This window comes from Vulpes lagopus, chromosome 1, assembly GCF_018345385.1.
Source record: "Vulpes lagopus strain Blue_001 chromosome 1, ASM1834538v1, whole genome shotgun sequence".
Classification (NCBI taxonomy): domain Eukaryota; kingdom Metazoa; phylum Chordata; class Mammalia; order Carnivora; family Canidae; genus Vulpes; species Vulpes lagopus.
In genome coordinates this window covers 170,541,086-170,552,833 of record NC_054824.1, presented here as the reverse complement: position 1 = coordinate 170,552,833, position 11,748 = coordinate 170,541,086, and the positions used below count along the sequence as shown (strand labels likewise).

The following is an 11,748-nucleotide window of genomic DNA, read 5'->3' as shown; positions in this document are numbered from 1 at the left end:
GGCCCTCCAGGAAGGCATTGAAATCTACTTTGGGATACCCGTATGATTATCAAGAGAAGCAGAAAGGCTAAGTGATCTTATGGATGACAGAGCCCATTTTGGATTCCACTTTGACTTCCAATTTTTCCAGCCCAACCATTCACTACTAAAAATTCTGGGATCACTACCTTGGGGCCCCTTTTGCCTCTAGAATTTCCTACTCTCAATGGCCCTCCAGATAATCAAATGAACAGATGAGCCTATAGGAGCTCCTTAAAAGAAAGGTGTGTGTTTACATCTTCTTTTAGGTGAAGTGAATGGATGTTTTCTTCTGGAAAGCAACTCAAGGACAGAGCAGAGTGGGGGCAGAAGAGTGGGTTTCTCATGAGCTGTGGCTGACACCACTGTCCTTTTCTCTTCATGTTCTTTTTCTTGTAAATGGACAGCAGCAAGTAGGCTTCTCTGCTAAATGATAAGTACTTTTCCTCTTCCAGCCCAGTCTGACTAAAGATTGGGTTGAACAACCACAGGCAGCTATGGGGGAAATATTTTCCACAATAGTTTTCTGGAGCTCTGCTTTGTTTGGGTCAACCTTCAGGCTTCCTGACAATATAGCTTTGTTTTCATTTCCTCCTGGTACCTGATCCAGCTCTACATGATTGTACTGAGCAGTAGTGAGTGCTTGTTCTCCAACTCCCAGAGGTGAATTGTCATTATGAAGGAAACAATAGCCCAAGCTTAGTTAGGTGTGGAGGGTATATATTCAAGGATGCTGTGTTTAAATTTCCCTGCTTCCATGAATAGTCTTCAAGATGAATAGCTTTAAGATTCCTGGGATTTCTGTTTCTTTTTTTTTTTTTCTTTAAATAGCACATCAGGATCCCCCATTTCAGCTCAGACCTGTCCGGGTATGTGTGATGGAAACATGGGCAAGAGTCGCTTTGGAAGGGATTTATGTGGCAGGAGTGGGGGTGGGTATCTCGGACACCAGGACATCTGGAGCCCAGGGAGAGATACACAGCAAGCTCAAGCCGTGGCAGTTCTCCAAGCTGGAAGAGATGTAGGAAGTGGAAGAGATGTAGAAAGCATAATTCTGATGTCAGAGAAGCAAATGGTAACTCCACGTGGGAAGGGGGAGCACTGTGTCTGCTTCTGTGCTCACACCGTGGCATTTCAGGCCGAAATACTGAAGTCTTCTGAGACTGCAAAAGTCATTGATCTATGTAGCTTTGGGGGCAAAGGGCAGCGTTGGCAGCTGTGGTGTTGAGGGGTCCTCAGGTGGCTTCTTGGGCAGTGAATGTCCAGAAGAATCCATGGCACAAGAGAAAGCACATGGCAGACATGAGCCAGCACAAGAGATCCCTGGGGACTCGCAGAAATAAATGTGGGAGAAGAGATCTCCCAGAGGGGAAGGGGGGAGGAGCCAGGAGACTGGCTGATATAACTGGGGGGCCCACAGTCGCCTCAGCCCCGGAAAGCACAGGTTAGGATGGAATTACCCATGGGGTTGGGAAGGAGCAAAGAGACTCCTAGTCAAAGCCCCTCGTGACACAGGTGATGAAACGGGGCCCAGAGTTCTTAGACTATTTGCCCGGTTTCACAACCAGTGAACAACACAGTTGGGGTAGGACCTACTTTTCCCAAGTCCCGGCCCATGACACACGTTAGACTGCTGACATTCTTCAAGTATCTGGAGGACATTAGGGGCCTCTGTTGTCTCTGGGAAGGAAGTGTCTTCTTCATGCTTATTACTCTGAGGAAGGTCTAGGATGCCTTAAGTCAAATGGAACCTGAGGTGGGGGGTTCTGTGTAGGACTACACTTTGGGAAGGACCCCCTCCTTCTTTTTTGAAGGAGGTTTCAGTGAGGCTGCCCCAGAGTTCCTGCCTCCTGCCCAAGGCCTCTGGCATTAGTGAGGCCCCATGCCAACCTGTGGGGTCAGGGAGCTGTTGGGTCCAGCAAAGAGGCAGATTAGCTTGGGTTTGGGGTCGTTCCATACCTTGCTTATCTCCTCGTGCCTTTGGAGCTGAGAGCTGACAAAGGCAGGAGAATGTGGGAGGTGAGGGGCAGGTAGCTGTGGACCAGCTGCGCCTCCTGGTGCAGGCAGGATGGGGAGAGGAAGCTCTGAAGCTCCATCGTCGGGGTGGCGGGGTGGCGCTCTCCTGTTCCACGATGTAGGATCCCAGCTGCTCCATAGTCAGGCCCGGGGCTCTGCGTGGGCCCTCACACAGGACCAGAGCACCTCATTCTCTTCCTGTTGGCCCGTTGGAGGGACCCCTCATGCTGCCATCCAAAGCATTCAGCTCCTTCCCGAATATGGGAAGGTCAGCAGCCTTGTCCGTGGCGCCCGAAGCCATCCCCTCGGCCAGATGCGCCAGATGGCGAAGCTCGTGGAAGCTGTTGTAGATGTTCCCAATGAGCTCCGGCTAACAGCTGAGTCTGGATGTCAGCTGGGAGGAAGCCCTTGTCCAGAGGAGCCAGCTTACTGGTCATGAATTCACGTCCAGCACACTGAGCCGATTCCTTTAAGTTGTTCTGCACATCGGGGCCCACCCGTGGAGAACAGGGGTGCCAGGGCCACCAGGTTAATGAAGTGCCTCGACGAACTCCTGGTGGGCTCCCAGCACTCTCTCGGGGGGACGGCCAGCGTCCTGCATTAGGGGAACGTCTGCAGCAGCATCTCATGGGAAACCACGAAGTCCTCGTACCGTCTGTACACAGAGCCCTTGAAGTGCTGCCTGGAAACCTGCTATTCCACTGCTCCAGGAAGGGGCCCTTCTAGGGAACGAGCTCCACCTGCACGGTGCCCCTGGCCCGCAGCTCCTGCAGGGCATGTGACGGCATCGGCATTCGACTGGGGTGTGGGTCCCTCCACTCTCTGACCTGGGGTGTTGGCAGTCCGCGTCCTCAGTCTCCGCCTCGGCTGCCACGTGGACTGGTGCCACACCTGCCTCTCCCCAACCCACCTGTTTTTTCCACAGATTTTTATTGTACAGCAAATGCTGCTGCAGTGTCAATGTTGCAGGCAACAGATGGCCCAGATCTCTGTGAGTCAGGGGCCCAGACGCAGGCTCCCCAGGCCCTTCTCTGTCATAAAGCCTGAAAAACGGGTGGGCAGGGAGGTTGGGCTATGCAGACTTAGGCAGGCTGTCTGTGTGGTGCTGAAGTCTGGAACAGCCACCAACAACAGCCTCTGGTCCTCTGGGCCTGGAAAGATTTTAGAGCCAAAGCCAGGGGTGTTCCCACAAAAGTAGATGTGAGGATACCCTGGAAAGATGAATGGACTGGTCTTGTAGAAGGGGTAGCCCCCTAATTTCAGGGGCTGTGGGGCTGATGTGCCCACTATACAGGGTCCCCTCTAGGATTTCCAAATGATCCTCCGTGCTGCTGGGCTGGAAAATGTCACTTGCATTCTGCCCTGAGTCCCTAGGAATTGGATTCCATCAATGATGGCTTGGTAGGGATTGGTGACCAGCTAGAGGGTGGAGTAGGCAGTGGCCAGGGGGAACATGCAGGGGGGCAGGGGTTGCTGGGGGAGAGTGTGCTTGGTTGGGTCAAATCTGCCTGGCACCATGACCATGGGTATCAAGGTACCCAGCTGCAGGAGGATCTCATCCAGCATTTTGACAGCCCCCATGCTGGATGCCTGGGTTTTCTTGGTTAAGGTCTTGGCCATATTGATGGTATCTCTACTCTGGGTGTTGTGCTTAGGCGGTTCCTGGCAAGGATGACCTAGAACATGTGGGCAGCACTGCATTGTACCCCTCTGTCTCCCTGCTGCCCTGTCACCATGTCCACCAGCAGCTGGGTTCCCAGCAGGCTCTCACCCCTGCCTCCATCCAGGCCCAAACCAGACACCAGTAGCATAAACCTGTCTGTGTCAGGGTGAGATGCAAGGTTCTGAGGAGCAAGTTCTGCAAAGCAGTGGTCCTCCACCAGAAACTTCCCACTGTCTCTCACAGAGTGGAGCACAGCCAGGACTGACCCTATGACCAGCTTTGACATGTCAGTGGTGCCTTCCAGTTTGATACACTGCAATTCACCCTCTAAAACCAGTTCATCATCTGGGTGGATATATTTGCTCCAAGGAAGCTAGGAGATCAGGTTGTGCTCTTCACTGATCTCCTAGAGGATGGACACCTGGAGTGGCACGGCCTTGAAGAGCCCCCACCACAGGGTACTTCTTCCCAGGCTGCAGCTCACACGGCTTCTTTATTTGGACTCCACCACCCCAGTGTCACTGGGCCAGGCTTACCAGGAAGGGCCTCATCTGGAGAAGATGGGTGGCATAATTGGGGGCATGCCACCAGCCAAAGCCACACACCCCCAGCAAGAAGGGCTGGGAGGACTTGGTGTAAGTCAACACAGGCATATGGGCAAAAGTAACATTGTTGGTTGATGGTGGGGAGAGTAGAGTGTGGGCCCTTTGGGCAGCCTGCTCAGGAAACATGACCATGCTTAACGTGTCCAGACCAGCGTACTCAGGCCAAGGAGGAGGCAGTCACAAATGTAGCATTTACTACAAAAAGGTAATGCCTCAGCTGTGGCTTGGTGAGATTAGAAAGGAGAAAGGGTAGCATTATAGAAACAACATTAGCTGGATCTCACGGTGTTCAGTGTGTTTACGTAACTGTACCTATGCCTTTGTGGTCAGATGCTTTTCCTATTCAACACTAGATTGACCCACAGAGTTGAAATCCAGCCACCAGGACAATATGAAATAAATTTTTTGCATCACTGAGTTGTTGTGGGGTTTGTGTGTGTGTGTGTGTGTGTGCTTTTTTTAACCAAAATTTTCTTTGCTGTTGTTTCATCTCATATACCCTTAATTTGTCCTAAGCAAATGTATGACAAGGTTTTTATTTTGTTTTATATTTCTTCATGAAATCTGACCCTCCCTTAGTCTATCCGAAGTGAAACAGCCCAACTCCTTTATCCACTGGCTTTTAGGAAGCTAGAACGAAGATAATCTTTTGTTATGGAATGTTCTAGTAGTTCACAAGAGAACTCAACTTTCCATACTTCATAGCATTCATTTTCAGTTATTCACCTTTATTATAGTAAAGCCTGCTAACTTTAGTCCCCTAGAGCACTCAGGAGGTATCTTCTGACTTAGCAAAGGTGCATATTACTTTGCTGGGTGATTTAAAATTTAATTTTAATAATGTACACACACACCTTTAACTTAAAAACATGCATACATTAAAATATATACACACAATAAAAGTATAGTTCTCTCCTATGGAAGCTTACTGTGTGGAATTAGAAATTTTGATGTAGAATAAACAAATGGCCACCTGAGCCCATTTCAGGATCACACAGATACCCCCAATCTCTCTGTACATTACGGTATTCTTGTGAATAGGCCCAAAGACCCCTAAATACCTTTTACATTCTTTCTCTTTTCCTCAACTTTCCTGACCCCACCCATGTACCCTTTCCCCTCACCTCCCTTCTTGGTTTGCCTTCACAAGTGCCCATAAGAAAACGAGAACTTGTCTTTGACTTATTTCTGCTGACTCTCTCCATCATGGCCTCATATCATGCCTGCATCCGCAAGCCAGAACAGTCTGTTGCAAGAGGCCTGATGACCCTGTGGGAAAGACTCTTTGGAGCCATCATTTCATTGTGCAGTGATCCAGGAGGGTTAGGAAAAGAATAAGCCTTCACTGGGTTTCTGATGGAGCTCCATCCCCCACCCAGTACAGTCCAGGACACTCTGGGATCTGCTCACACACAAAACATTCTCTTGGGCCTGTCTATTTACATTCCTGGACTCCTGCCTAATCTTCCTATAAAAAAAGAGTCAACATGAAGAATGTCTGCTTTTTCACCCCAAAACTCTCATGAGAAAGTTTTGCTATAAAAGAAGTACCAGACACTAACTGCTAGAACACACAGGGCAAGATGAAGCCAGCAAGATGAAACTCAATAGAGTTTGGGAAAGTTTTCAGAGATTAAAAACAAAAACATTTTGATAAAGCCTATTGTAAAAGGCCTGAGTTCCAAGTATTATGATGAAGGTAGAGTGTTATTACCCACTGCAAGTTGTAAGCATCCTTACAACCACCATGTGTCCTTAAAAGAGAGGGGTCATCAGCATCAGGGCCAAGCACGGTTATGTCCCTGACTAAGTTCCACAAAGCTGACAAATCTCAATGGACATGACTTCATGGCCATTTGCTGCTCTGTGCTAACCCAAAGAGACAGCTCATGGCTTGGGCTTGGAGGACGGGTAGATAGTCTTTGACCTCTGATCTCCCACCCCAATCCAGAAAACTGAGGGTTTGTCCTACACACAGTTGTTTTGATCCTAGATGTATCAACTAGGAATGGGCAGGTGGCATGGCTCTCATGAGGAAAAAGTCCCCAACTACTAGAAAAAGAAGTTTGCAAGTGCCAGAAGAAGAGAACCAAAAGATGTGGAAGAAGCACTGTCACAGGTTAATGAGACTTTTCTTCTCCCATCTGGGGAAAAAAAAAAAGTGAACACCTTTGGAAGGTTTATACATCTCTCACATTTGTCTAGTTTTTTATTGAATTTTTTTTTCAATGTGCCTTCACTGCTCTTTCTCCATTAAGTCTTTTTATTTTCCAACCAAAATGAAATTGCAACTACCTGCTTCGAGAACCTGGGGTAGTTTTATATTGCTTCCATACGTCTGTCTTCCCCACCAAAGTGGAAAATTCTATGCAGCCTTCTCAGGAGAGCTTAGCCATTAGAAAGTGAGCAGTCAGTGGACTGTAAGAACACGTAATTTGGGGCACCTGGATGACTCAGTTGTTGAACATCTGCCTTTGGCTCAGGTCATGATCCCAGGGTCCTGGGATCAAGTCCTGCATTAGCCTGCATATCCCTCTGCCTATGTCTCTGCCTCTCTCTCTCTGTCTCTCATGAATAAATAAATAAAATCTTTTTTTTAATTAATTTATTTTTTTAAATAAATAAAATCTTAAGAAAAAAAAAGAACACGTAATTTATGAAACATCCCTGGGGACAAGTTGACAGGCCTTCCTCATTACCATGCCCCTTCCTTTCTGCATTCCAAGTTCTGACCAGTGTTTACATTGATACTATGGTCCAGAGAGTGGAACCCACTGAGATTGTGTGGGAAGAGGGACTTAGATGAACAAGAGACAGGCATAACAATGCTTCAAGTGAACTGTCTAGAAAGGAGCATGTGGGGAAGAAAACCCAGGGAAGACCACCTGAAAGTTGTTTGGCATTTCTTAGGTTTGAGAAGGATGGGGTAGAGGCCTGGAGCCATAAGACTTACTAACCAATCAGTTTCAGCCTTCATATGATTCTTTTTCCAGAGGCTGCCCTATCTCCTTTGGGACATTTCCTACTTGAGTAGGGACCAGTGGTAAATGTCCTTACCTATGTATTCAAGGCTAACCAGTTGGTCTGTATCACTGTCATTAACACTATCATCTCTATGACTACCACTAACATCATCACCTACACATGCCTAGTGTCACAGTTCACAGAGTGTTGTCGTGTTCGCTGTCTTGTCACTGCTAACAACCCTCTAAGAACATTTCTGCTGTTGGGATCATGAGGACTGAAATCACTGACTTTGCCTTGGGTCTTGAAGTGAGTCAGAAGAAGTATAGTTGGATAACATAAATGAGAAGGATGCTTTACAATAATTTAGTCTTTCAGGGCCATTTTGCTGGGGTCACCTATTTGACACTTCTTTTGGGTTTTTTGCTATTGAAATAGGATGATAACCAAAATAAAGACTTTAGTAATGAAGATTATAATTATAATTTTAAAAAGGTAATTTCCCAAACTGGCCTTTGTACAATAAGACTAAGACTCACTGGTTCACACAGGTGTAAGGATAAAAATGTAATAACAGGGCAACTTGGGCGGCTCAGCGGTTTAGCGCTGCCTTCTGCCCAGGGTGTGATCCTGGAGACCCGAGATCGAGTCCCACGTCGGGCTCCCTGCATGGAGCCTGCTCCTCCCTCTTCCTGTGTCTCTGCCCCCCTCTCTCTCTCTCTCTCTGTGTGTGTGTCTCTCATGAATAAATACATAAAAATCTTAAAAAATATATATAACAAAACTCATAGTGAATAACAATGATACTATACATAAATGTTCACTTCTTTATAAAGTACTTTTATCTGATTTAGCCCCACAGCTACCTTCCCTGTGATTTAAATAATCATTATTTCCTCCATTTTACAGATGAAAAAGAATCTCAGTTAAATAGCTCACCTGCTCTGTGTCAGGAACAGGACAACAGTCCAAGTAGCCTAGCTTCCAGATTAATGCGTCTCCCCATACTGGGCTGCCACTATTGTAGTCTGTCCATTGGCAGCCTGGACTGTCTTAGGAACCCTCTGTGACAGTAGCAACAGGACAGTAGACATTTTTTTGTAGTAATAATTGGCACACCCAATAGGGAATCTGCCCTCCCATTTGCAGAATTCAAATCAGAAACACTGTAAAACAATAACCTTACATTTTATCATCGAATTATTAATAATCAATTCAGCATTAATACTTGAAATGTAGATTTTATTTAATATTGTGTTTTGAAAGGTTCATAGAATTTTTGTCGAATATGGAGACTGAGACTTGTGAGTTGTCACCAAAAATAGGCTTTGGTTTACCTGATTTCTGTAGAGTTCTTTTTGATGATTGCTTTCAGCCTCTTTAGGACCCCCTCCTGCCAAATGCATGTTCTTCTGTGGGGACAGAAAAATACCTGGTTCTAAGTCAAGGTCTAGGTCAGTGGTTCCCTATCATGGCTGCATGTTAAACCTCCCAAGAGGGATCCCTGGGTGGTGCAGCGGTTTAGCGCCTGCCTTTGGCCCAGGGCGCGATCCTGGAGACTCTGGATCGAATCCCATGTCGGGCTCCGGGTGCATGGAGCCTGCTTCTCCCTCTGCCTATGTCTCTGCCTCTCTCTCTCTCTGTGTGACTATCATAAATAAATAAAAATTAAAAAAAAATAAATAAATAAACCTCCCAAGAGCTTTTTGAAGAAGGTAGATGCCTAGCTCCCTCCCCAAAACAACTGAATCTCAGTCTCAGGAAACAGAGCCCAGGTCTTATTATATTTTTAAAACTCCCCAAGTGTTTCTTATCAAAATAAAAGGTTTAAAACCACAGGTAACAGTTTTGTCTGATTATTTTAAATGGGATTACTCTGATTGTCATCCTTATTTTGCATGTGGATATACCAGTTTAATTTTGTAAGGATTTTTAGCAACAAGGGCATTATCCTCTGGGTGTCTCAGCCATTTTTGACTGTTTTCCTGATAGCTTGAAGATTTTGAGGTGGGTACAGAATCAGGGAGCAAAAGGGGCAAGGCTTCTTTAGGCCAATCTCTCTTTCCAGGATAAAGAAAGGGATCCTATTTGATAAAGAAATGTCCCTTGTTAAAATAAGTTTCTTGAAAGATACATAGCTTTTCATTCTCCCCTGACTGTGGGTAAACTGCAATATTAATAAATTCAATAAACTGAAATATTTAACTTATGCCACCAATTAAGTGGCGAATTGAGGACTCTCCTCTTCTCCCCTCCCCAGACTTGACCGTATTGCTATAAATGCAAATTTAAGTGTACTGTCCAAATATGCCTAGGTATGTTTATTTTAGGTCTGTATTATTATTAGCTAAGCCTGGAACAGAAAATCACATGACCTTGTCCAGGTTTCTCAGAAGTCTGTGCCTGGAGGGGCCATAACCCAGAGCTAGGGATAAAGTTTCAGAAGCTATTTGGTTTTGAAATGTTCTCTATGTGTCCTGTGCACTCTCTATCATCCTGAACCGTCACATCTCAAAAGGAGAGAGTGGCCTCCCAACCTGTGAGGGACCCTTTGATGAGGGAGGGACTCCAGAGAGAAGTCAGGTCAATCCCGAGACAAAAGGTACCTACCCCAAGGGAAGGGAAATAGAATCTCTCTCTCCCTCACTCGTAAGTCTGGGTGAGACATCAGAGATCATTCCTGGGAAAATTAGACTCCAGTGTGTGAGTCCGTGTATATTCTAATCTCAGACCACTTTTCTTCTCACACCGTGTGGATGACCTCGTGCACTGCTCAAAGCTTTGCTCATTAGCAGAATTTTCTCTTGGCCCTTATTCCTCAGTGCCAGGCCTGAGTGAGACTATAGTCCAGCTGTCACCAACATTCAACTTGCACACAAACACCAAGCCAGTCCATCCATAAGACATGCTCCGGCTTTTTTACCCTCCTTCAGCATGTTGTAAAGAGCCACTTATACAACCGTGAATGTGAGCTGAGGGAGGGCCACTGACCCAAGGGTGGTAGGTGCCACAGTGAGGGCTGAGCTCTCTGTGATGCAGCCTGAACCCTCTATTCCTGCTTTGCTCAATCCCAGATGTACCATCTCAATTCTATAATGAATTATTTCTGGACCCACTAGAACTTATGACTTGGTGGATATGACAGGGGCCAGACCAAGGTGAGCAGTTCTGGACTCATGGTCACTTGGTGTCATAGGCTCAGGCCTTCTCCTTCCACTGCAAGGCAGATGTAACAGAGCCTGGGCTTAGCTGGTGGGGAGCTCTGGAAGGAGCAGTGCCTATCATGGTGATCCTGCAGTGGGCTGAAATGTTGGGCCTTCAGATTCCTCCTCAAGACTCAGTTGCCCTTGAGAAGAGCATGACTAGGGTGAGGCAGCTCTTGGCCGCTGAGGCACCCCTAAAGGAGCTGGCATGAGGCTGTCTGCTGACCCACTGCCCATCCCTCAACCGGTCCCTTCCTTGGTGGGGGGTTGGGAGGCACACCTCCATATCTGCCACTCCTCCATGCTGTAAAGTGAAGATGGTAAAATCAGGCCAATTTACCTCATCCACTCCAAAGGATCAGGTAAGATAAGGCATGTAGAAGAATCAAACAATGCCAACATTATTGAGGTGAAAATATTATCACTTTGGTTGTTGTTTAGAAATATGTTGGCCACAAGGAGGGACTTGAAATGTTTGCTTTATTCTGACGTCTTTATGATTATGGTATTACTTTTAAGAGACTTTTACCATAAAACCAAAAAAGCAACTTCTAATAATAGCCCTAGGGTTAATAGATGCTAGAAAACATCTGTCTGTTCAGTGTGAAAGCAATCTTTGTGGCAAGGTTTCTTGTCTGTTTTTCTGTTTTCAGAGGTGGTGGCAGTGGGGAGGGCGAGTGGATATTTAGCATTTGCCCAGGAGTAGTGACAAAAACCCTGTATCCCCCACCCCTGCTCAGCAGAAGTTGAGCAGCTTTCTTGTCGTAAGTATGTGGGTCACTCCCAGGCTTGGGAAATAGTGTGTGTGTGTGTGTGTGTGTGTGTGTGTTTGTGTGTGTGTGTTTTAATACATCTTTAATTTTCTCATCTTCATTAACCATTAAGGAAATTCTCACTGTTAGAATTTGATTGTAGGTTGAACAAGAGTGGGCAGGGTGGTTCAGATCACCAAGACAGCTGTATGCAGTGGGAAGAAGGTAGGAGGAAATCCATTTAAAATAATATCTGAGCTTCCGTTAGAAAGACAAATTGTTTTGAGCAAACATATCTTTTTTTTTTTAAATTTTTATTTATTTATGATAGTCACAGAGAGAGAGAGAGAGAGAGAGAGGCAGAGACACAGGCAGAGGGAGAAGCAGGCTCCATGCACCGGGAGCCTGACGTGGGATTCGATCCCGGGTCTCCAGGATCGCGCCCTGGGCCAAAGGCAGGCGCCAAACCGCTGCGCCACCCAGGGATCCCTGAGCAAACATATCTTCAATTGCATTTTATAATTCAG

The 11,748-nt window shown here is 46.4% G+C and overlaps 2 pseudogenes; both read right to left on the bottom strand.

Annotated features, from left to right (window-relative positions):
* Positions 1 to 2,086: 2,086 nt before the first annotated feature.
* LOC121487846 lies at positions 2,087 to 2,822 on the bottom strand (annotated as a pseudogene).
* A 208-nt stretch (positions 2,823 to 3,030) lies between these two features.
* Positions 3,031 to 4,434, bottom strand: LOC121473646 (annotated as a pseudogene).
* Positions 4,435 to 11,748: the final 7,314 nt, after the last annotated feature.